We start from the raw sequence: 23,625 nt of genomic DNA on the forward strand, positions 1-23,625 counted from the left end.
GAAAGAAAGAAAGAAAGAAAGAAAGAAAGAAAGAAAGAAAGAAAGAGAAAATTTAAAAAGCCGATTTGGTTAGGTCAGAGTCAGGGAATTTGCCAGACATTTGCTGACCAACTACATGTTAGTGTCTGTTGTCCTTCCAACAGGTACATTGCCACCTCTTGTAGCCTTTTCCACATTCACCAGGACTGTCACAGGGATTCCTCTGCAGCTTAGGACCAAGGACAGAAAGGAGATGAGGTCTACCTGGCCTGAAAAGAACTCAAAAACAATAATAATGCCAGGAGCCAGTAATTCAGGACTATACAATCTAGCTACACAACAGGCTGAGAACTGAGTATCATAGTTCAAAGTCAGGGGCAGGAAAGTTCATGAGACTCTCATCTTCAATTAACTAGGAAAAAGCAAGTAGTGAAACTGTGGCTCATGTGGTAAAACACCAGCCTTCAGAAAAAAATATCTCAGGGACAGTGCTCAATCCCTGAGTCTAAACCCCATGACAGGAACAAGAAAAACAATAAAACTTATTTAAAGACAGTATATTTTTTATTCTTACCACAGCAAACAATTCCAAATAATGTCAGTGGTAAACTACTCTCCCCACCAAAATCCATAAACAAATAAGTCTTTTACTGGTCTGAGTTCCGAACAATAACTGAAGTTACAATTATATTTTTAACAGTATAAATGTAAGTTTCAATTTAGCAGATTTGTGATTGCTTTGCCTGAGTAAACAGTGCTGTATAGAAGTTGATTTCGAGAATGAACTCCCTGTATTTATTTTGAGAGCAAGTGCATATAATAGAGCTTGCTTTGGGCATAAGTAATATCTTAGTCTCCCTGGTACAGTATATATTTGGTTCGAACTACACAATGACAGCACAGTGACTGCAGACAATCAGAACTTGAGTTTTGTCAATTCTGTCATTCTTTGTGACTGCTTGGAGTGTGTAGTTGCATGTAAATTTTCTAGAATTTATTGTGAAGTGGGTTTTTATGTATTGCTACCAAAATAGCCTTATATTTCAGAAATTTTTCCTATGTATAGGATGAGACTACATGAAAGGAACTCTAGGATATGGAACCAAGAGCTTTATCTTTATGATTGTTGTTCTTAATGTACTATGTTATTTCTTTTTTCTTTTATTGCCCTTTGGTTAATCTCATATTGTTACTATATCTGACTTTGTTACCTAGTATATTGTATATACATTTATTTGTTTATTTGAAATAGGAAAGGGAAGGAGGAAAAACAAGATGATTGGGAAGGGGTGGGGAGAGGGAAATGTAGACAAAAACATGAGAATAAGTATCACTGTGTGAGAAGTAATGCATCTACTACCTGATGAATGTAACTGTAACCCCTCTATACATTATCCCAACAATAAGAAATTTTTTCCTATGTTCCTTTATTTTCAAACTTAAAATTAATTTTTTTTGGTTGATCGTGAGGCTTGAACTCTGGTCCTGGGCACTGTCCCTGAGCTCTTCAGCTCAAAGCTACCATCCTACTCCTGGAACCACAGCGCTACTTCCTTAAAATTAATTTTTAAAAAGTGTTTTATAATCAAAGGTGGACAAACACTTCACCAGTATTGGTGATTTTTAGGTAGAAGTTTTTAACCTTTTCTTCAAAAAATACATAATGAAAACAAAATTATAACTTTGTTTTGCTTTAAGTGACTATAATATTTATTTATATTTATTTATTTATTTATTTATTTATTTTTGCCAGTCCTGGGCTTGAGCTCAGGGCTTGAGCACTGTCCTTGGACTTTCTCAAGGCTAGAACTCTACCACTTGAGCCTCAGCACCACTTCCAGCTTTTTTCTATGTATGTGGTACCAAGGAATCGAGCCCAGGTCTTCATGCATGCTAGGCAAGCACTTTAACCACTAGGCCAAACTCCCGGCCCTTATTTTAAAATTTATTTATATGATTAGAAAATTTAATAAAAATAGTTTGGATCATTATTTGTTTATGAAACAAACAAATAATTTTAGCATCTAGAAAAACCTTATTCAGTGTGTCAAATTTTGGCCTCTGTTACCAATTTCATTCTATGGCTCTCTTTCATACCTACTCATCCTTTTCCTATCCCTGAGCCTATCATTACAAATAGGGAATGGGGGGGGAGAGAGAGAGAGAGAGAGAGAGAGAGAGAGAGAGAGAGAGAGAGAGAGAGAGAGTTAGTTCTGAAACATTTAAAATAATTCATCCTTTTCCCATCTTCTATTTCTCTTCTACTTTTCCATGTAGAAACCAAAGAGAGGATATGAAATTAGAAGTATGAAAACTCAGTCCTTTACTCTGAGAAGAGGCCTGACCTTCCAGGACCTGTACCTATCTAACCAGGAAAACTAAGCCCAGCGCAGGCCTGAGAGGAAGGAAGGAAAATTCAGAAAACACAAAGCTATTTTAATTCTCTGACTCCAATGAAGCCATCTCTAGTCAAAGCTCTCATAGATTTCCTGCCTGGAGTAACATTTGAGATCACACTGTTCTTAAATACAAATTTAATCAGCATGCCTCCCACCCCCTCACACCCAGGCTCTAGCTCCTATCCCCCAAAGAGAGAGGAATTCACACCTCAATCCAGGCCTCATCCCACCCTCTCTCTGAATTCTGAGACTTCTAGCTATGGTCAGCCCCGTGCTATTAAACTCCAAACAATCAACTTGAAGAAAGACAGAAAACATTGCCCACCCAAACGTGGCAAAGGATTATCACCAGACTTCACTTTTCTAAAGGATCTTATGGCATCTAACCATGTTTCATTATGTCATTAAGTTTCACATTTTCTTCACATTGGTGACGGGGGAAAGTTGTGATATTTATTTTTCATCCCTTACTTAGCTGAATATAATGAATTCCACTGATGACCTATTTCTGAAATCCCACCAATCAAAAGAAATTGTAAAGTTCACCATAGTAACAGCTCTGTGTCAGTGGCTCATGTGAGAACCACACAGCTAGGAGGTACTGGCCAATCACCAGGCAGAGGAACGCTACAATCTCATAGCAACCCGGAGATCTGCATGGCAACATCAGTTGCTATATAAAAGAAAAAATAGAAACAATATTCTGCTAGGCAGAAATGAAGGTATTAACTGTTAAGTCATAGTTGAATCATAGTTCTGAGGACCTATCCTAAAATATCCACCTAAACATAGCACAGATAAATACCTGCCAGATTTGAGACCTGTGCTAGGAACATGGTTCTACCACCAACTGGGCCCACCTGTAGAGCAAAAGAGAATGTCCACTCCTTCTGAGTAGGAAGGAACAAGGCCTTTGAATATGAATAACAGGAAAGCATGCTTGCAGAGCAAATTGCACAGGACTCATCATATGTGATCCCGTGAGGGAGGTAGGGCAACTATGACTGTGACTCAATTTGCCATCTATTCCCCTCCAACTCTCCTGCAGCATTTACATCTTGGTTAATGGTAACACAATTCTTCAACTGTTCCGCATGAAAACCTCGGCTGTTTTCTTTCTTTCACATTCCTATGTAATCTACCGGCAAATACTACCTTTTGTACTTTCAAGATGTGTTCAGTGTCCAACCACTGCTCTTGACCTCTGAAGCAACTTTCTGGTGCAATTCACCATCCTTGCTAACCTGGAGACAACAGCATTTGTTTTTCACAGTTCCTCCTTTCCTTGTTTTTCACCCCCCAAATTATTATTCTTAATGTATTAGCCAGAGTAGTCCTCCAAAAGCACTAGTCTCGGCTCATAATTCACCCTATCTCAATAAAAAAAACCCAAGTCCTCAACAGGGTTACAAGACTTCACCCAACATAGCTCCCTTTTCATAACTTCTTAGACCATATCTGCTGCTATTGTGTTTGCTCACTCTCCCTTCTCCACTGGAAAATTCTTCATTTTTGCTCAAACATCACCTTCTCAGGGAACCCTTCTCTGACCTATTTTAAAACTGGACTTTCTATGCCCTCAGCCCTTTCCTTGACCAGTTCCTAGTGGGCATCTAAAATAATATCTAAATATCTCATGATGATTAAAAGAAGCAGTGCTTTACGAACAAATCAGGCTTAGGAAGGTCATTGATTTACTTAAAAGCTCACAGCCCCAACATATTAAGAGCCTAGACTTAAATGTACATCAACTCAGGATTTTCTAACCTGGGCTTTGCCCACTAGACCACAGTCTGGTTTCCTCTTCCAGCTCTATCACCTCTTCTAGAATGTGCTATGAAACCATTGCTTCCCTGGGATGGCAAGAGAGACTGCTGGGTTGATAAAACTGTTGTTGGTTTAACCATCAAAGAATGGGGAGTGGGGGAGTGATGACCCACTGGGAGTAGACACCCTTCCAGGGAAGAGAGGAAGTGTGGCTTACATCTCACTGTGATCTCTCTACCCCTTCCAGGTCACATTTCTTGTGTGGAGGAACAAGCCTTTTGACTATTTGGCTTTTCCATCCTTTGTTTTCTGGTCTCAGCTGGAAAACAAGGTTTTATGTGGAACTTTTAATCTGCAAGTGTTTCCTCATGGTTCCTGCTAGTTCATTCTCAGGGAGACTCAGAGTTACATTAAATGTACATTACATGACTAATTGGAAAGAAATAGAATCAAGTATGGCCTTTGTCTGCTCAATGAATAAACCAGTTGTTGTTTTGTCAGAAACTACCCAGTGTTACAAGATTATGTGAAACAGCATTTTTCAGTTAAAATATACTGAAAACTGTTAGCAGCATGGCTATATCTTCACCCTGATTTTAGCAGGGTGAAGTAAGGAGTGAGGGTAAGCTACCCAGAGACAGAGCAGGAAGAGCAGGGAGAGGAATAATGCAATTTGGGATATGCACACACACACACACACACACACACACACACACACACACACACACTACAGAGAGAGAGAGAGAGAGAGAGAGAGAGAGAGAGAGAGAGAGAGAGAGAGAGAGAGAGAGAGAGAGAGAGAGAGAGAGAGAGAGAAAGAGAAAGAGAGAGAGGCGCACCAAAGATTCACCCACACTCTGGCTGGGATTTTTTTTCCCCGGTCATATGGCTTGAAGTCGGAGCCTGGGCATTGTCCCTGAACTTTTCTAGCTCAAGGCTAGTATTCTAACACATCAAGGCACAGTGCCTCTTCTAGTTTTCTGGTGGTTAACTGGAGATAAGAGTCTGACAGACTCTCCTGGGCTGGGCTAGCTACAAACTATGATCCTCAAATTTCAGTCTTTTTTCCGAGTAGCTGGGATTACAGGCATGAACCACCAGTATCCAGCTCAAAAACTCTTCTACCAAGAAAGTAGACCCACGGAAACCCCAAATCAAAGGTTAACAATGACAGCTGCCTCTTCTGGAGCATTTGCCATGTGGTGAGCATTTTGCTAGTGCTTTCATACAGGTTTACATTTAAGAACTCATTAAGCCTGGAAATTACCTCTCCTCCATCTGACAGAATTTTCACTGGGAAATAGTTTGACCTACCCAAGGTTATACATCCAGAGGGGAAGTGACAAGGCTGGCCCATTTCCCTCCATTATTCTCATTCTTTACAGCACCTCCTGTCTTCACCAGGAACAACTTACATGCTAGGAAGAACTAGAGAAGAAACATAAAAGGAAGTTCCATAGGAACTATTAACCAAACAAAACCAAGACCCCAGTGGAAGCACTGATCTATTTCTATTTCAAGTATACACAGCCACAAATGAGAACAAGGCCTGAAAGAAGCCCTCCCCCCCCACCCCGCACAACCCTGCTCCCTGTGTCAGAGGGCACACCATCATCCTCCCCTCTCCAGGCTCCACAATTAGCTCCATGCTGACAGAAGAGGAAATGCTATGTGCTGCTGCAGAGGGTTCACAGTACCCAGAGCTGTAGAACTCATTATTGTTGAATAATCCCTTCCTTCCTTATTCACAAATAAGGTGTTATGACGGGGCAAGCTTGTGTGAAAGCTTGTTGCTCTTCTTTCTAGTATTTTCAGTCAGAAACAAATCTAAACAGGGGATAAGAGGAGAGATGAAAGAATTGTTATGAAGTCCTAAATCAATGTTTTAATGACAGAAGAAAAAATGTAGCCTAACTTGATGGATGAATAACCAACAAACCATAGAGTGTGGCCTTTTGCCCAGTCGAGGTGGAGATGGGGGAAGCCTTCTTTAGTCGGAGTAAACCCGTTAGTTATTTAGCCTACCAAGCAGAAGGTGTTTTTCACTGTGTTGCCCAACTTAAGAACCATCTTTCAGCTCACCTCTATCCCTCAAGTAGCAACAGCTATTAATCTAATAGTTTCACATTGTCTACCCCATTGCTGAGGTTCCTAACTAGTTTTAGCAGTATGAATTTCTCAGGAGAAAACTGAAGTGCAATTCCTTCCATATTCAAAAAGGAGATGTCCCATTCTTTCAAAGTTTGAGACAAATCTGCAACCTTTATGACTGAATATTGCAGCTGGGCACGGTTGCTCACGCCTGTAATCTTAGCTACTCAGGAGGCTAAGATCTGAAGATCAAGGTTAAAGCCAGCCCAGGCATTAAAGTCCATGTGAGACTCTTATCTCCAATTAACCACCAGAAAACCAGAAGTGGCACTGTGGCTCAAGGAGGTAGGGCAGTAACTGAGCTTAAGAACTCAGGGATAGTGCCCAGGCCCAGAGTTCAAGTCCTAAAACCGACCAAAAAAAAAAAAAATGGAATATTGCTGTTCTCAACATATAGTTCTTAAGGGCCAGCTTTGTCATTCTAATGGTTATCAGACTTCAAATTTAGCTTCTAATGTTTCCCTTTTGGTCAAAATGTTCTGCCTCATCTTAACAAAATTATGCTTGTGGACAGCATCATTTTTGTCTTGAAATCTGCAGTATATCTGAGTCTATAAGCAAAACCCTGTGTATAGATTTCAGGCTATAAATCCTGTATAAATATATGTGCCCATCCTAGAGTGGGTAACAACAGTCTTTTTTTTTTTTCCAGTCCTGGGCATGAGCTCAAGGCCTGAGCACTGTCCCTGGATTTTCTCAAGGATAGGGCTCTACCACTTGAGCCACAGCACCACTTCTGGCTTTTTGCTATATATGTGGTACCGAGGAATCGAACCCGGGTCTTTGTGCATGCTAGGCAAGCACTCTACCACTAGGCCAAACTCCCGCCCCTAACAACAGTCTTTTGACAGACAAAATACAAATTTGAAATGCTATAAAGGAGAATTTATATTAACTCCTCCCTTTCTTTTAAGTGTCTGCATAAATTATTTGCAGAGCCATCAATGAAAATTAGTATCCATGTGATGGAATAGAAAGACTGGGTCTTCTATGGTACTGATACAAGTTTATCACTGGGGACTTGAGAACACCTGACACAGCTGTAGCTGTTATCTATTATAAGAAAGTGAACAGCCAAATTATAACCTGGAAATGAATGTTTGGGGAAGGGAACGTAGCAACTTCCAGCCCTGCTCTGGCTTTGGCTGTCAAGTTCGGAGCAGGACCACCACTTATTTGCTGGAAGATTCAGTGAACCGGAGAGAAAATATGGAAAGGACACCCTTGAGGGAAAAGACTATTGAAGGGGCTTGGGCAGGGGCCAAGAGTTCAAGATTCCTAGATAGTGCCTGGTGGCCTGGCTGAGCACAGTGTAGTGATATAGGATCATGAGCCAATTCTAGGACACTTCTTCCCAGTTCCCAAGAAGATTATTGGGAAACAGAAAATAATCTGTTCATTCTAGACGCTACTGAAAGAATGGCTGGAAAGCAAGCCCACCCTCCATCAGAGCAGCAGGGCAAGTCTGCAGGTAGCAAAGCCAGGGTAGCTCCACTCAGAACTGGAAGAATTCTTCCAAGATGGCCTCTAGGGAGAGTGTACTGCCCTAGAGCCAGGCAAGAGGGGCCATGCTCTGGAGGAAGCCATGCCCCAAATGAACACAAAGAAACCATTTTAAACATGCATGAACCACTCTGCTGCTCCGGATCTGATTTCACCTCTGACACACATCTGTTCTCGTCACTGATTCCTTTCATATCTCTTGCCTAACATCCAAATGCCATCGAAGAATATGAGTTTTGCTGCTGCAGGCTTTGGAGATAGATGCTACACCATTTCAGAGAGTGGACAGGACTCAAGCAGGATCCAAAGCACTTGAGTAACAGAACTTACCTACATAACTTGCCCAATATTTCCTCTTAAGTATCATGAATGGGAGAAATGAATGTTATATATATATATCATTCATTTATATATATTCATTATATATATTTATATATATATATATATATATATATATATATATATATATATATGAGGGGCTGAGAGTTTGGCCTAGTGGTAGAGTGCTTGTCTAGCATGCACAAAGACTTGGGTTCGATTCCTCAGTACCACATACATAGAAAAAACACATACATAGGAAAAAAAGTCAGAATTGGTGCTGTGGCTCAAGTGGTACAGCTCTAGCTTTGAGAAAGCCCAAGGACAGTGCTCAGGCCCTGAGTTCAAGCCCCATGACTGGTAAAAAAAAAAAAAGGTAGACCAGTTTCTTTAGAAATCAACTTCTTCCTTTCTTAATATTCTAACCTATGGTTCATGAATACATGTGATGTCATAATTTATTGCTTTGATCCAGAACATTTACGTAACTCCATATATAGTTGTCTCAACTCCCCCAAAATGTGAAAGTGATCTTGTCTCTGAGTTACCCAGAACTCTGCCTGAGGCAGGCCCTGGCTGTGGTTTTGCTACTTAGGGATTCATTACCTTTGCATCTATTATGCAATGTTCACTTGGATGCTCTCTCCCAAGAAGATATGCTGGCCTGAAAAAGCTAGCATTACCAAACAATGAAACCAAAGTCATCACATAAGGCAAAGTTTCTTTAATATTGACACAGGTTAATTGACCAAGCAGGCTCATCCAACAGATTTACACCAGAAGTGCATGTGAGAGACATCTTCCTCTAAAACTCTCAAATAATAGATATATTCTGCTCACACCTCCTCTACAGACCCTCAATTTCTTCCCTTTTGGGGAGAATTTCCAAATTATCTTCCTATCTGGTTCTCCATCCCCATAAGGGAGGAATAACTGATTCACTAATGGAGTAGTGATGGTAAGTTTCAAGCCTCATAAAAAGAAAAACAAGCCAGGAGTTTAGCCTAGTGGTAGAGTGCTTGCCTAGCATGCAGAAAGGCCATTCCTTGGTTCCATTCCTCGGTACCACATACATAGAAAAGCCAGAAGAGGTGCTGTGGCTCAAGTGGTAGAGGAAAGTCCAAGGACAGTGCTCAGGCCCTGAGTTCAAACCCCAGGACTGGAAAAAAGAAATAAGAAAAAGAAAAACAGGATCCACTTTATCTAGACCAGATTCTTCTTGCCCATCCTTGTGCTGCATTTCTCTAGGAAAACTAGGAAGGACTTCTCATAAGGAGAGGCGAATCTCCTCCTCTCCTAGTCAGCTCTGACTAGGTGAATGAGTTGAAATCAGAATCATGGGCCCATGGGTACACAGGACTGTGTTCCAAAGCAGAAATAGAAGATCACAGATCCAAGTCATACTCTCCAGGACAGTTTTTCAGAGTCCCTAGGTTTTGAAATGTTAGATGAAGTAAATTACAAGGCTATTACTAAGACCCACCAACTCAGAAAGCCTATAGGCCAGCTCTGTCATGTCTCAGTCTAGGGGACTGGCTCAGGATACCAGATAGCATTCTACCACACTATCAGTGTGGTAGCAAGAGGCCTGACAGCATCTCTGCCATCTTCAATATGGGCCTCCATGGGATTTTCCCCAGAAGGGGAGAGATAGCAGTCCAGGGCCAGAGATTCCTCTTGAGCAAATGAGGTGAAAGTTCAATGTGTCGTTTTCTCCCAAATCCATTTGTGATGTTGAATTGCAGGGACTCTTCTACTCCAAAGCAGCCTGAGAAATCAGGGCACTGATTTTGGCAGAGAGCCACCACAAGAGTTGTGAAGTCTTGTAAAGAATTTACAGGATATAGCTTTACTCCAAGGCAGATATTCTACAGGAATATGCCAGAGGGTGTGTGTGTGTGTGTGTGTGTGTGTGTGTGTGTGTGTTTATAATCTGGGGGGCTGATTGGCATTAGCTAATCATAAAAATGTTCCAGCCCATGATTCCAGGTGCTTACCACAGGCTGAGTTCTCACACTGACTGTATAGAAAGAGGAGGCAGGATAAACCTGCCCTGTATATACCACAGCCCACGCCCTGCGCTTCTTCTGTATTAGGAATGGGGAGATTATGAGGACAAAAATGTTCTAACTCAAATCTTCTGTTCCACATAAATTGATGCAGAACATTCAATTATACACTTATATGATTATCTGAGTAGACTCAAAGATACATTGTGAGACATGAGTAGTTTCTACTTATGGGTTCCATGTAGCCTAGTTAGGGTGGAAGAAGAATGATCTAGCATTTGTAGGGTTTGTTATGATTTTTATTAAAATCATCTAATAGTAAATAAATTCCTTCTGAAATCCTGAACTGCAATGTTTATAAGAAAAATCTACACCAAACAGAAAATAAACTATCTGTTCCTGTGATTGTCTTAATTTCTAAAAAGACTAGCACTTGGTCAGTGCAGCACTAATCACTCTAGCCAAGATATAGAATCAGCCCAGATGCCCCTCAATGGACAAATGGATCAAGAAAATGTGATACACATACACAGTGAAATTTTACTGGTATAGTAGAATGACATCCTATCATTTGTAAGGACATGGAAAGATTTGGAAAATATTATGTTAAGTGAAATAAGCCAGATTGAGAGAAACAAAGGTTACATGGTTTCCTTAATTTGTGGTAGATAGAATGTGCCTATGAATCTAGAAGTAAACCCTTTGGGATAGGCCATACAGAAGTGGTTACAAATGAATTAAATGAGGAAGATTCTGTGGAGAGCTCAAATAGTATAATCTTTTAGAAAGACTAAGTCAAAGCCCAACAAAATAAACCCTGAAAAATGGGTATATACAAGGTAGAGACAAGGGGAGAGGGGCAGTCGAATGAAGGGAGAGAAGAGAGGAAGAATGCAGTAAGATTTCACTGTTGGTGGGAGTGTAAACTCATTCAGCCACTATGGAAAGCAGTATGGAATTTCCTCAAAAGACTATAAACATAGAGCTCCCCTATGACCCAGCAATTCCACTACTTGGCATTCACCCAAACATCCAGAAACAAGGACATACTAAAGCCACTAGCACAACAATGTTTACTGCAACACTATTTACCATAGCAAAGATATGCAACCAACCTAAATGCCCCTCAGTAGATGACTGGATCAAGAAGATGTGGTACTTATACACAATGGAATTCTATGCTGCCATCAAAAAGACTGACATCACCCCATTTGTAAGGAAATGGAAAGACTTGGAAAAAAATCATATTAAGTGAAGTAAGCCAGACTCAAAGGAACATAGGCTCAATGGTTTCCCTCATTTGTAATAATTAGTACACATCTAGGACTCTCCTAGCAGAGAATTACAATAGCTCAATACTTAGGTACATAAGGTCATATAGGATGAGACTAAATGAAAGGATATCTAGGATATGGAAACAAGAGCTTTATCTTGTGTGATTGTTGTACTTAATGTATTAGGTTATTTCTCTTCTCTTTTGTTGCCCTTTGGTTAATCTCATAGTGTTACTATATCTGACTTTGATATCTGGTATATTGTATATATGTTTATTTGAAATAGGATAGGGAAGGGGGGAAACAAGATGATTGTGAGGGTGTGGGAGGAGGGAAATGGGGACAAAAACATGAGAGGGGGTATCAATGTGAGAAGTAATGCATCTACTACCTGGTGAATGTAACTGTAACCCCTCTATACATTACCCCAACAATAAACATAATAAAAAGAATTCACTGAATATACCACAAAAATATGCAAAGAAGGGGGAGACGAGAGGAAGAATGCAGTTAAGAGTTCACTGTATCTACCACAAAATTAAGCAAAGTAAGGGAAGGAATGAGTGGAAGGAGGTTGGAGTATTGAAGGGGGTAACACTGCTCAAGATGTACTATATTCATAAATTGCTTTTCATGGCACCTCCTTTATATGACTACTTAAACATAATTTTTAAAAAGTTAAAAATAAGACTGGCACGAAATTTAATATTTAACTAATAGGTTTTTTAATTATGGTGTATGAAATATATGTCCCAGTTTGTTTTATGCTTTAATGTATTTAGTTTGGAATAATTTTATATTTCCAGAGAACTCATAAAATAGTACAAAGTTATTCTACATTCTTTACCCAACATTCCCTAATGCTAACATTGTACTTAACTTTGGTGTTTTTTTCTCAAAGCTAAGAAATCATATGTTTGTTTAGTCAGCACCACGGTTTGAACCTAGGGTCTCACATTTGCTCTCTATTACTTGAGCCACATGTCTAGTGCAGAATTGTGCTGGTTGGTTGGAGATAGAATCTCTCAGACTCTTCTTCCCAGGGGCAGGTTTCAAACTTCAACCTTCTGAATCAGCCTTCTGAGTAGCTGGGATCACAGGCATGAGCCACTAATTCATTTTGTTGTTGTTGGGTTTGTTTATTTTATTTCTGTTTTTGTTTTTTAGTTGTGGGGCTTGAACTCTGGGCCTAGGCACTGTCCCTGAGCTCTTCGGCTCAAGGCTTCTGCTCTATCCCTTGAGCCACAGGCCCAATTCCTCACTTTTGTTTTGTTGAGACAGGGGCTTGCTATATGGCCCGGGCTACCTCAATCCATGTTTTCAGTCTAGCCTGTTTTAATTGAAATATAGTATCCTGGGTAAAAAGGCATTCTTAATTAAATGTCAAGAAACCAGAAAATTAAGATTTGGAAAAGATTGTTTTTTTCAAGGAAAGTGGAGACATTGATTTTTCATAAGAGCAAACCCATCCTTTGTTGGGGAAAACTCTGAATGTGATGTTGAATTATACAGATGTAAACACTTGCTTAGCTGCTGATGGAGGCTATGAGTACACTCAAGTTGTCATAGATGTAGGTTCTCAGATGATAAGTTAAGTGATTTGTTTCACAACTTAGTTGATTTAAGCTATATATAGGCTGACTTTGTTGCTTTTGGTTGGCATTGAGGGTTATGATTAGAAGATGGGGACTTCCTTAAAACAAATGAAGGAATACTCTTGTCATTGTCCTGCAGCTTTTAAGGACAGGAAATGGGAACTTGGGGGAAAAAAGTCTTAGGTCTCCTGGGGGTGTGGGGGTGTGGGGGTGAGGCGAGATCTTCCTTCTGTCCCACTCTTGGATTTTAATTTGCAAAGACAACTCAAGGGATTCCCAGCAATGGGAATGAGCTGACCTTTGCCATGTAGAGGCAGATGGAATGCTTCCAGTACTATGAGGCTAGACTTGGGCCTCCAACTCAAAGAGCGGCCTTATTTAGATAGCATCTCCACTGTGCTGTAAGGGCCTTCCCACCACCCCACTGAACATTCAATTTAGTCACCCTAAATTACAGCCTAGCCGTGCTGTACTGTAGGAAACTAAAAAAAGGATATGAACCAGACTTGGGTGGAGTGGTGAAGATGCCACGGGCAGGGTTGTGTTAGGGGTGGGAAGCAGTCCTGGGAAGACTAACAATACAGAGCAGTTACCATAGTGGCTCAGCAACATGGATAGAGAAGAAGCTTTTTAGTCCTCTTCCTGAACACACACAGCCCTCATTCTGGGGCCTCTAAGGAACATCTAAGAATATGGAGATGAACTTTCTGTAGAGCTAGATGGAAACACCAAAAGTCATCAGAAAGGGATACTAACTGTGACTTAATTTTGTGGTTCCACACTACAGAGGTCTGTATGTATAGGCTATACAACTTGTTCTATACTTGGTGAATTATTTGCATCTACATTTATGGAAAGCTTCTCAATGCCAGGCCCTGGAAAAGAAAAAGTCCTATCTGACCTCATGAAGACATCCTTGCCTTCATATGGAAAAACTCATCACAAAGTGTTCTGTTTGTCTTTGAAACTATTAGTAGAAATAAAGAGAATGGCTTACATTTTAATTTGAAGGCTATATTTTAATTTAAATATGCTTTCTCTACATGATGAAGAAATCAGATTCAGACCTTGTAAATTGGAAGAACTAACTAGATATCGTTCATTTGGAAGCACAGGGGCCACATCTGTGCCATGGAATAACTCTCTGTAGAGATAGATCCCTCCAGTGTGTCCTAACCTCAGGGGCATCCCTAGGGATTTCCTGTTGGTTCATAGCCCAAGTCTAAATACTATCTTGGCTGCTCATATCCGAAAAAAAAAAATTGAACAAGACAGACCTTAGAAACACATTTTAGATATTTCTTTTGGAGAGATCCCTAAATAGAACTTCTAAATCTAATTGCCACTGCTGACGTAGCCTTTTGTAAGAATATAATAGTGAATAGGCAAGGAGCGGAAGGTTCCAAACTGTTAAACCTCAGAGAGGTACCACAAGTCATCTTTCTTTAAAAAATGTGGCTGTCAGAGCCTGTGGTTTTGATTCTGAAGACATCTGTGACTAAAAACGCTGGTTATGGAAATCACTGGAAAGTTATAAATAAAACGTTAAATAATACAGTACAGCTAATTCCCCAGGTGTTGTTTCTATTCTCAAGTCAAGATCTACACTAACCAAGTGACAGCATACAGTTTTTCTGTGGGTGTAAATCTCTAGAGACATTGTTCGCTACATTTGCTTATGTCCTTTTACTCTATCAGTTTCAATCACATTATTATTTCCTGATTTGTTATTTCTTCTCTCTAATCCATATCAGTAGCCTGTTCTTATAAATAATTCAGGATCCTTCTGAGTCTTCATTTGTAATATTTTACATGATACTATGTAGGAAGAGAGAAAATGCAAGGCACTTTGAAAGCTGACAATGTTTAAATACAGTAAATAATGTTTTTCATTTTTTTATTTTCATGTTCGCAAAATGGTTCTGCCACAACTATTGCCTCTGAACTTCCATTCAACTTTTTCTTCCAGAAAGTCTTGTTTCAGAGACTTCAGCCTGCTGTAAAATATGATCTAATTAAAACTTGATAAGAAGGTCTAGCATGTGTACCTACAGAAGTATCCACCATCCTTACAATTCCTGGAGAGTTTAGCTCCATAAAAAGCAAGTCAGATCGTCTACTATGCATCCTACAGGGAGGAGTGGACACTATTTTTTTCAAAACATAATTTTGAGATAACATCAAAATTTCCAGGGAAAGTTAGGCCTCAGAGCTAGGTGTTCAAATCAGAGATACATAGTTTTAACCTTGCTTGCTTACTTCCCTTAATACATACTTACAAGTCCATGGACTCCCAGTGACTAAGAGTATAACTTTTCTAAATTATGATGACCTTTAGGAATTCAGGTTAAGTGTTGACTCCCAGCCCTTCCCACATACCGGTCCCTCTGCCTGCATTGCTCTTTCCTCTCCAACCCCCACCTCCAACTTTCAATGTAGTTTCAGTTCACACTTAAGAGTTTCAGTTTCCCTGACACCTTTGAAGAGGTGAGTGTCAAATGTCTGTTCTCAGGATGCATCCCATCTCTACTTGTGGCAGTATCTCTATTGTTTGTTAGGAACTGATGTCTAAAGAAGCTGTAGAAGAGCAGAACCCAATCTGATTTCATCTGATTTCATCACTGGCTAGTCAGGTTCAAAGTCATTGTTCAAAAAGATTCAAATGAATAAACCAGTGCATGTCAGTGAAGTAACAACTACCATTTACATGCTTATTTACAGCATGCAAGACTCTGTGTGCAGTGTTTTATGTGTGAGATGGAATAAATGAGTGAATATTGAAAGTAAGCACTGAGAAAATATAAAACACCTGAATAAATAGAAGATCTCATCTAAAAGTTATTTATGAAGCTTTTTTGTTTAGAGTTATGTGGTATACCCAATTTGGAAGTAAAGGAGACACTAAAAATTTAAAGGTAAACTGATAAAGGCAAATCTTGGAAAGGCTGTCATGGCTAAAACAATAATGTGCTCCAATCTACTAACAGTAGTCAGAGAAAAAAAGAGAGCACACAGGAGACTCAAGGTAAATGGATACCTTCACTTGGATTCTCAATGAGGTACATAAACCAAAAGCTAAAAGTCAGTGCTGTCTATACTATTTTACAGATCATGTTTCCAGTCAGTACATTCTGTCCCCTGCTTTTGTCACTAAATAGTCCCCCTGTAGCAAGCTTCCCAGGGACCACTAGAATTTCACTGTGCCTGTATTTATTTTAAAATACTCCAAATGCTGGATATTTAGGTTGCCTCCTACTTTTAGCTATTAGAAACTTGCAATAAAGTCTTTTTACAGGTCAGTAATCATTTGCTTAAATATACTGAAAAGATAAAACTACAGAAACAAATGTTTCTTTCTTTTTCTTTATGCCAGTACTGGAGCTTAGACTCAGAACCTAGCACTCTTACTTAGCTTTTTTTTTTTTTTTTTTGCCAGTTTTTTTTCTGAGCTCAGGGCCTGAGCACTGTCCTTGGACTTTCTCAAGACTAGAGCTCTACCACTTGAGCCTCAGCACCACTTCCAGCTTTTTTCTATGTATGTGGTACCGAAGAATCGAACCCGGGTCTTCGTGCAGGCTAGGCAAGCACTCTACCACTAGGCCAAACTCCCGGCCTTACTTAGCTTTTTTATTGGACCATTTTTGTTCCTGAATTGTTTGAGCTACACCTCCACTTCTTTTGTGCTAGTTAATTGAATGAGTCCTTTGATTTGTCTGCCTTGGCTGTTTTCAAACCATGTTCATCAGATCTCAGTTTCTTAAATAGCTAAGATTACAGATGTAAACCACAAGGGCCCAGACTGACAAACATTTCTAATTGCATTTAGGAATATATGATGTCATGCATGCTTTTATTCCCCCTACAGGCCTGAGTTGTGGACTCTGAGAACACAAAGACAACTTTAAAAAAAGACTAACTTCAAAATACATTCTTCTTTCTTGCCTTGAGCTGTCTCACTGTTTCCTCACGTTGCTTTGGTAAAACAGCAAAATGTTACCAATTCTAAACTGAAAGGAAGTTTGGAACTGCCATCTGGGAATGACAGCATTCTGATCCTGTGAAAATAAATATTCTTGAGTAAATACTTAAGGCATTTACCACAGTATTTCTCCTAATTCTAGGGGGTTTAAAAGTCTATATAACTGAATGATATCTTATAAAGCAGTCTTAACTTTGCTATGTTTCCAAGTTTTCTATACTAGTAAGAATTTTTTAAAGTCCCGAGTACTTTGATTTCTTACCTCCTTAAAGGCAAACCATGCCCTTTGATGGCTTCCCTGAAAAGAAGAAGAGTTTCTAAAATTAGCTAACACAGACCTATGGAGACTTAATGATGAATAGAATCATTGATCTCATAGAGAACAGAATCTGCTTGAAGGTCAGCATGGCTAACATTCTTAGAGAGAAAGTTCCTCCAAAGTTCATATTATAAATGAAGGTAAGTAAGGATCCTCGATGTTTCAAAAAGAAATCTTAGTGTGAAGGATGAATTTCAGTAGCCATCATTCTTACCCATGATTGTCTCAGATGATCACAGGCAAAAAGTCAAACATATGAGATTCATTGAAATACTTGATCTATGATTGACATTCGTGATCTGCAGACCTTCTGTCATGCTCATTGTCACATGAAAACCTTGTTCTAACAGTGACAATAATTTTAGAAATCATTAATTGATCCCCTGCTTATAAAATTCTCCCTTCTGGATTTCATCATTTTTTTTGTTTGTTTTTTTAACTCTGTGGCTTTCATCTTTCAAGCCCACAAGCTATCAGGTGAATTGATACAATGGCTAAGACAAAGCCCATAAGGCTATATTTGAATCCCTTATTACAAAGCTCTGATGGCAAAGGGATCCTGAAAGCAAAAGCCCAATAGACAAGAATTTGTTTAAAAATTGCAACCCATTTTCGTATTTCTGATTAAAAAATCTAGTTTCCAGAGATGATGGGAGAAAAAGTAGATTTAACAGTGATCTCTTTTTTTATGTGCTAGTTCAAATGTTTAACTACTGTTGTTTCTCTGACTGGCATTTCTCTCTTTAGTCTATTGCTTCAGGTCACTGGATGGAGTTTTAAACTATACCTAGCATAGCCAAATGTTGTAAGAAACAGACACAGACTTGATTAAAAGAAATGCAAAGACTCACATTGTCTTTTCCTTCAAGGGCTGATTGGTATGCACCATTGATTCTTTCTTTTCTTTTCTTTTTTTTTTTTTTTTTTTGCCAGTCCTGGGCTTGAGCTCAGGGCCTGAGCACTGTCCTTGGGCTTTCTCGAGGCTAGAGCTCTACCACTTGAGCCTCAGCACCACTTCCGGCTTTTTTCTATGTATGTGGTACCGAGGAATCGAACCCAGGTCTTCATGCATGCTAGGCAAGCACTTTAACCCCTAGGCCAAACTCCCAGCCCACCATTGATTCTTTCTGTAGTTTGGTTCTTGGCCCACAGAGCTGCTCATTTTTCTCAGCCTGCATTATTAAGGCACCTTTCATCATATTACTTATTCTCTGAAGATCTCCTTCTTATACTCCTAAGGTAACAAAATATCTGAAACTTTAACTATGTTACTTAATGCAATCCAAATACCAGGCTTACTGCTAACTGTAGCCTTATTCTTCTGGTAGTTACCAAAAAGGAACAGAAGCAAATATGTTCGCATGTTTAAAACAAAAAACCAACTCCAGAACTTTTCAAAGCAAGTCCTAAGAAGTTGTTTAGCTAGTAAAAATAAATATATAACTAATTTATTAACCAAAAATTTGAAATGATGAACCAAAATAATTTTTAAATACAAAATGAAAATAAAAGAAAATAAACTCAATAGAATAAAGTAGTTTTATCATTAGAGAGCTGGATCCAGAGAGTATGAACTTGATCCTGAACTTGTTCATGGCTGAATTTATCTCATGGGTCAGCAAAGAGAACAAGAAAAATCAGACCTGGGAATCAGAGGAATGTATCTCAGGCTCACAGGTGCTTTAGTGATAGCCTCAAACACAAAGTTCTATCCTTACTACTGTTAACCACTGTGAGATGACCCACTTTAGGTCAGGTGCCATGTTTGAAATAAAAATTTAAAATATGCTCCTTCACGCTAATAGATTAGATATATATTGACTTTCATACATTCCAACCCAGGGACTGAAACATTATTAGCTTAGTAAGTAAATTTTAGTAGTATTTCCTAAAGACTATGGAAAAACTATGCTGTGTTCTACTGCCAACAAACTGGTATGAGCAAAGATGCTAAAGAGCTCAGGAATGAGTCTTGGTACACAGAGATGAGAAAAAAACGTGAATGCAGATAAGGGTACACTTAAAGGTTGGGTGGGGTTGCACGTAAGTGCAAAACAGCAAAGAAATGTGTAGACTAATGTATCCACAGATCAGTGCCCCATGTCTTCACCTGCCTCAGGGTCCTATGCATTGCAAGGACTTAATAATGTTAATTGACTGAGTTAATATGCTTCAGAGTTCCAACAGGCAGTTGAGTGCCTAATTATCCAGCCCATGAAAACCCTCAGGAAAGCAGGTCATCCTTAGTATATATCCATTTTATATTTGGAGAACCAGAGGCACAAACCAATCAAGAACCATTCCCAGGTGCCCCACAAGTTATAGACACTGCTAAGCAAAGGCCCATATGTACAAACATCCTCCAGACACCACTGTTCTGGCCCACCATTTCTGAGGACTCCACAGTGCAGGGACTTCAAGGTCAATGGAATGTAAAGTCTAGACCTAAAAGAATTTTGAGTTCTGTGAATTCACAAATAAGGAAACTTGAAATTAACTCATTACACTTTCCCAAGGTCTGGCTTCCTACTCTCAGGAAAAGAGCTTCCAAGTTCAAGAGAAGCTAAAGAGGAGACTCTGAAAAGCAGTAAAATCTCATAGACAAGACATGAGCTAGAAGATAACTAGTCTTGGCTTTAAACCCAACTCGTATCTCTCACCAGCTGGACCAGTAGCAAATAAATCTCTCCAAAACTCAATTTCCTCATGCATAAAATGAAAATGAAGATCGTCTTAGAGAGTCTGGAAATTGAGGATGTGATATAAGCCCTGACAGGATGACTTGTCTCTAATTGGCACTCAGTAAGAAGTTAACAAATGAAACACTGGTGATGATGATTCCAGTAAGAAAACAGGAGAGCCATCAGAGAGTTAGAGGGCATGTGAAGGTTTCCCCTGACTGGATTAAAAGAAGTCTAAAATAATTAATAAGCACATGGACAAGGCATTTAATTTGCAGATCACAAGGATAATTTTTCCAGTATGAGAAAAGAAGTCATCCAGCAGCTCAGGAGCAGAAGTCACCCTGGAGCCAGTGCCCTTGACGCAGAGCAAATTGGCCTTTCATTCTTCATTCTCTTTCTTCTTTTTCTCTTTATTGTCCTCTCTCTCTCTGTCTCTGTCTCTCTCTTTCTCTCTGTCTCTGTCTCTCTCTGTCTCCCTCTGTCTGTATCTGTTTTGCACCCACTCTCTCTCTCCTCCCCCCCTCTGTCTTCCCTCCTTCTATTGTGCACAGCAAATACGCCATGATGGTATGTCATATGCCATTGTAAACTGCATATTTATAACTGATCCTCAGGATTCATGATATTCTTTACAATTAGCTCAGAGATTTAAGAAAAAGTGAACTTTTTGTTGCCTGAAGGTTGTGTGTGGGGGGGTCCCTACCTTCATCTGGCTGTCCCATTCTCGAACTCATCTTCCACATCATGCACCTGTTCTGCTCTGCCACCTCTCTGGTAGAAACTTGAACACAGTGCTAGAAGAGTAGTACAGAGGTAACTCCAAGGGTACAAGAAATCTGCTGCAGGGTAAGAAGGCAAAAGTAAGTCCAAGGAATATATCATGATTATAAAACCACCATAATGAGAGTGCAGTGGATATATTAGTAGTTAAGATTAGATAGGATATGCCCCTATAACAAAAAAAACCCCACTAAAACAGCACATCTGTTGCATCCCTGCAACAGAAACAAAATGTTAAAACTCAGTGTTGTGGAGTTTTGCAAGGCTTGGAGTATATAAAAGCAAGAATGACTATGAACCTCAGACCCTCCCTTAGTTTTCCTGAACTAGAAATATCCTATATATCTGTTTGCTTTTCTGTTGTCAAAAATTTGGTCATTGTCACAACCTAACTGTAAACATACACACACACACACACACACACACACACGCAGACAAACTAGGCCATGTACTCTCCTTTGCTTGGAAAGATGAAATAAAGTAGTCAATTCATAGCATTTTCTCCACCATAACATGTTTAGGAAGTTTAAAAAAAAAAAGACTGAAGTTCCTGGAAGCCATTAGGGATTACAGGAGGATAAAATAAGTGTTGTGGAGAGCATGTGGTTGGACACCACCAGCACATCTGGGAAGGTATGTAAAACCAAAGTCACTGGAATCAGGGACTTGAGTGTCATGCTGAGGATAATCTGGCAACAACGAAGGCAGAGAGATGTGGGCAGTGGAGGATCTAAGAGCTCACCTTCTCAACCTGAAAACACAAAGTAAAGGGCCAACTCCTGCTCCCAGAGCGTGAGGCTGCCAGTAGTTTTCAGAACCAGTGGAGTGGAGACTAGATCTGGAGCAGGCCTAAAAGTAAACTAAACAGCTCATTGTGAAGTGTGGTCATTGCTTCCAGGCACAGTGGGACCCTTCCTCTAAAGGCTTCCCAACCTACCACCCTGGCTCGCCCCCTCAGCTAGGTCCCAGACATCTCTCTTTTGTTTGAGGGTCAAACCTTTGCTTTGATTTTGGTGGATAGTTTTCTCTTGACCTATTGGCTTTTGTGGAGCTCCACTTCTAGTACTATATGAGCAGCCATCATCTGCCAAGCATATCCAGTGCAAGGTGAGAGAGAGAGAGAGAGAGAGAGAGAGAGAGAGAGAGAGAGAGAGAGAGAGAGAGAGAGAGAGAGAGAGAGAGAGAGAGGGAGAGAGGGAGAGAGAGACAGAGAGAGAGAGAGACAGAGAGAGAGAGAGACAGAGAGAGAGACAGAGAGAGAGAGAGACAGAGAGAGAGAGACAGAGACAGAGAGAGACAGAGAGAGAGACAGAGAGAGACAGAGAGACAGAGAGAGAGAGAGAGAGAGAGAGAGAGAGAGAGAGAGAGAGAGAGAGAGAGAGAGAGAGAATTAACACTAAGGATTTCCTACATCCCAGACACAGCTCAAGCATATCTATAAATAAGTCATTTCATTCTTAGAGCAAATTCACAAAGTAGTTGGTATTATCTCCAGATAAACTGAAGCAGAGGATAATGGGACATATACATAGTACATGTAAGTTGTCAAGATGGACTCTGAATCTGAATGACTAGCTCAGGATGAAGGAGCAGAGCAGGGGGAGCTAGAGACCTGGCTTCATGGTATCGTTATATTGGTTTAAGTGAGTAGCAGTTGTAATTACTGAGAAGGAAGAGAATAGCAAAAAGGGGAGTACCACAAGAGGATAAAAAGCCTACAATTATTCACACAGGGCTATTTGTTTCTTAAAAAGGACAAATGGAGAGGATATGCCTGAATTTTTCTTGCTGGAATTTCACTTGCAATGGCAGGTGGGTGGTAGGGAGATTTGAGGCCTCTTGAATTGCAGCTTTTAGGCCCTACGCAGAAAAGTCCATTTGCCTTTACAAAGTCCCTCCCCCATAAACACAATGTGGCCGTCTGGAGGCTGGACGTGCAGTCAGCACACAAAACAGGAACTGTTTTCCCTGGGCGCAGCTGGCGTGCGCTTTCTGCTGCTTGCAGCTGCCAGAGTCCAGTTTGTAGACGGGACACGCCCCCTGATGAATATTCATGATGCCTTGTGTTAGGGGCTGGGATTCAAAACCTCTAAAGGAATTCAAAGACCCTGGTCATTAATTCAGCAGGGGATAATTTTATATATATAAAAAAAAGTTCTCCTATTCTTTGTACTGGATTAGGACTTTGCATGTCCACCATCCCAACACAAAGCACTATCAATCACTGGTGCTCCATAAACTGGCTTTCTCCAGCCGTGAAGTATGAAAATAACAGAGATTGGACTGTTTGCTAAGAATTAAGTGGGTGCTATCATCATAGCTCTTATTCAGTTAAACTTTTGCACTAGCAATGTTGCTCTCTCATACATGTACCTGAGTACATTCTTTTTTTTTTTTTTTTTTTTTTTGTGGGTCATGGGGCTTGAACTCTGAGCCTGGGCATTGTCACTGAGCTCTTCAGCTCAAGGCTATTGCCCTACCCTTGAGCGGCAGAGCCACTTCTGGTTTTCTAGTGGTTAATTGGAGATAAGAGTCTCCAGCTCTTTAGTGCCTGGTCTGGCTTGGAATCACAATCCTCAGATCTCAACCCCCTGAGTAGCTAAGATTATGGGTGTGAGCCACCACGCCTGGCCTGAGTACATTCTTGATTGAACTAATCTTTGACTGTCATATCTGTATAGAAAAGTATATATAAGGGTAGCACGTAAAAAAACATAAAATACATAGAATCTTGTATATAGTTGAAATACAATTAGAAGATTAACCTTGCACATTAATGCTTGTGGCTCTCTTTGATTTTTATTAATGGAGAGAATACATTTCAATGATTTTTAATACAGGATGGATTTGGGGACATAGATCCACCTT

At 40.0% G+C, this 23,625-nt stretch overlaps 1 protein-coding gene and 1 non-coding gene across 2 annotated transcripts in view; both read left to right on the forward strand.

Moving 5' to 3' along the window:
- The window catches only part of Peli1 (pellino E3 ubiquitin protein ligase 1), a 196,454-nt gene that overhangs the window by 34,844 nt on the left and 137,985 nt on the right, over positions 1-23,625 (forward strand). The gene's annotated exons all lie outside the window — the stretch shown is intronic.
- Positions 10,098-10,229, forward strand: LOC150060674 (small nucleolar RNA SNORA51). The gene has a single exon (XR_016536319.1). It is a non-coding gene; the product is annotated as a small nucleolar RNA SNORA51 (small nucleolar RNA).

This window comes from Megascapheus bottae, chromosome 7 (assembly GCF_031878675.1).
Source record: "Megascapheus bottae isolate mThoBot1 chromosome 7, mThoBot2.hap1, whole genome shotgun sequence".
Classification (NCBI taxonomy): Eukaryota; Metazoa; Chordata; class Mammalia; order Rodentia; family Geomyidae; genus Megascapheus; species Megascapheus bottae.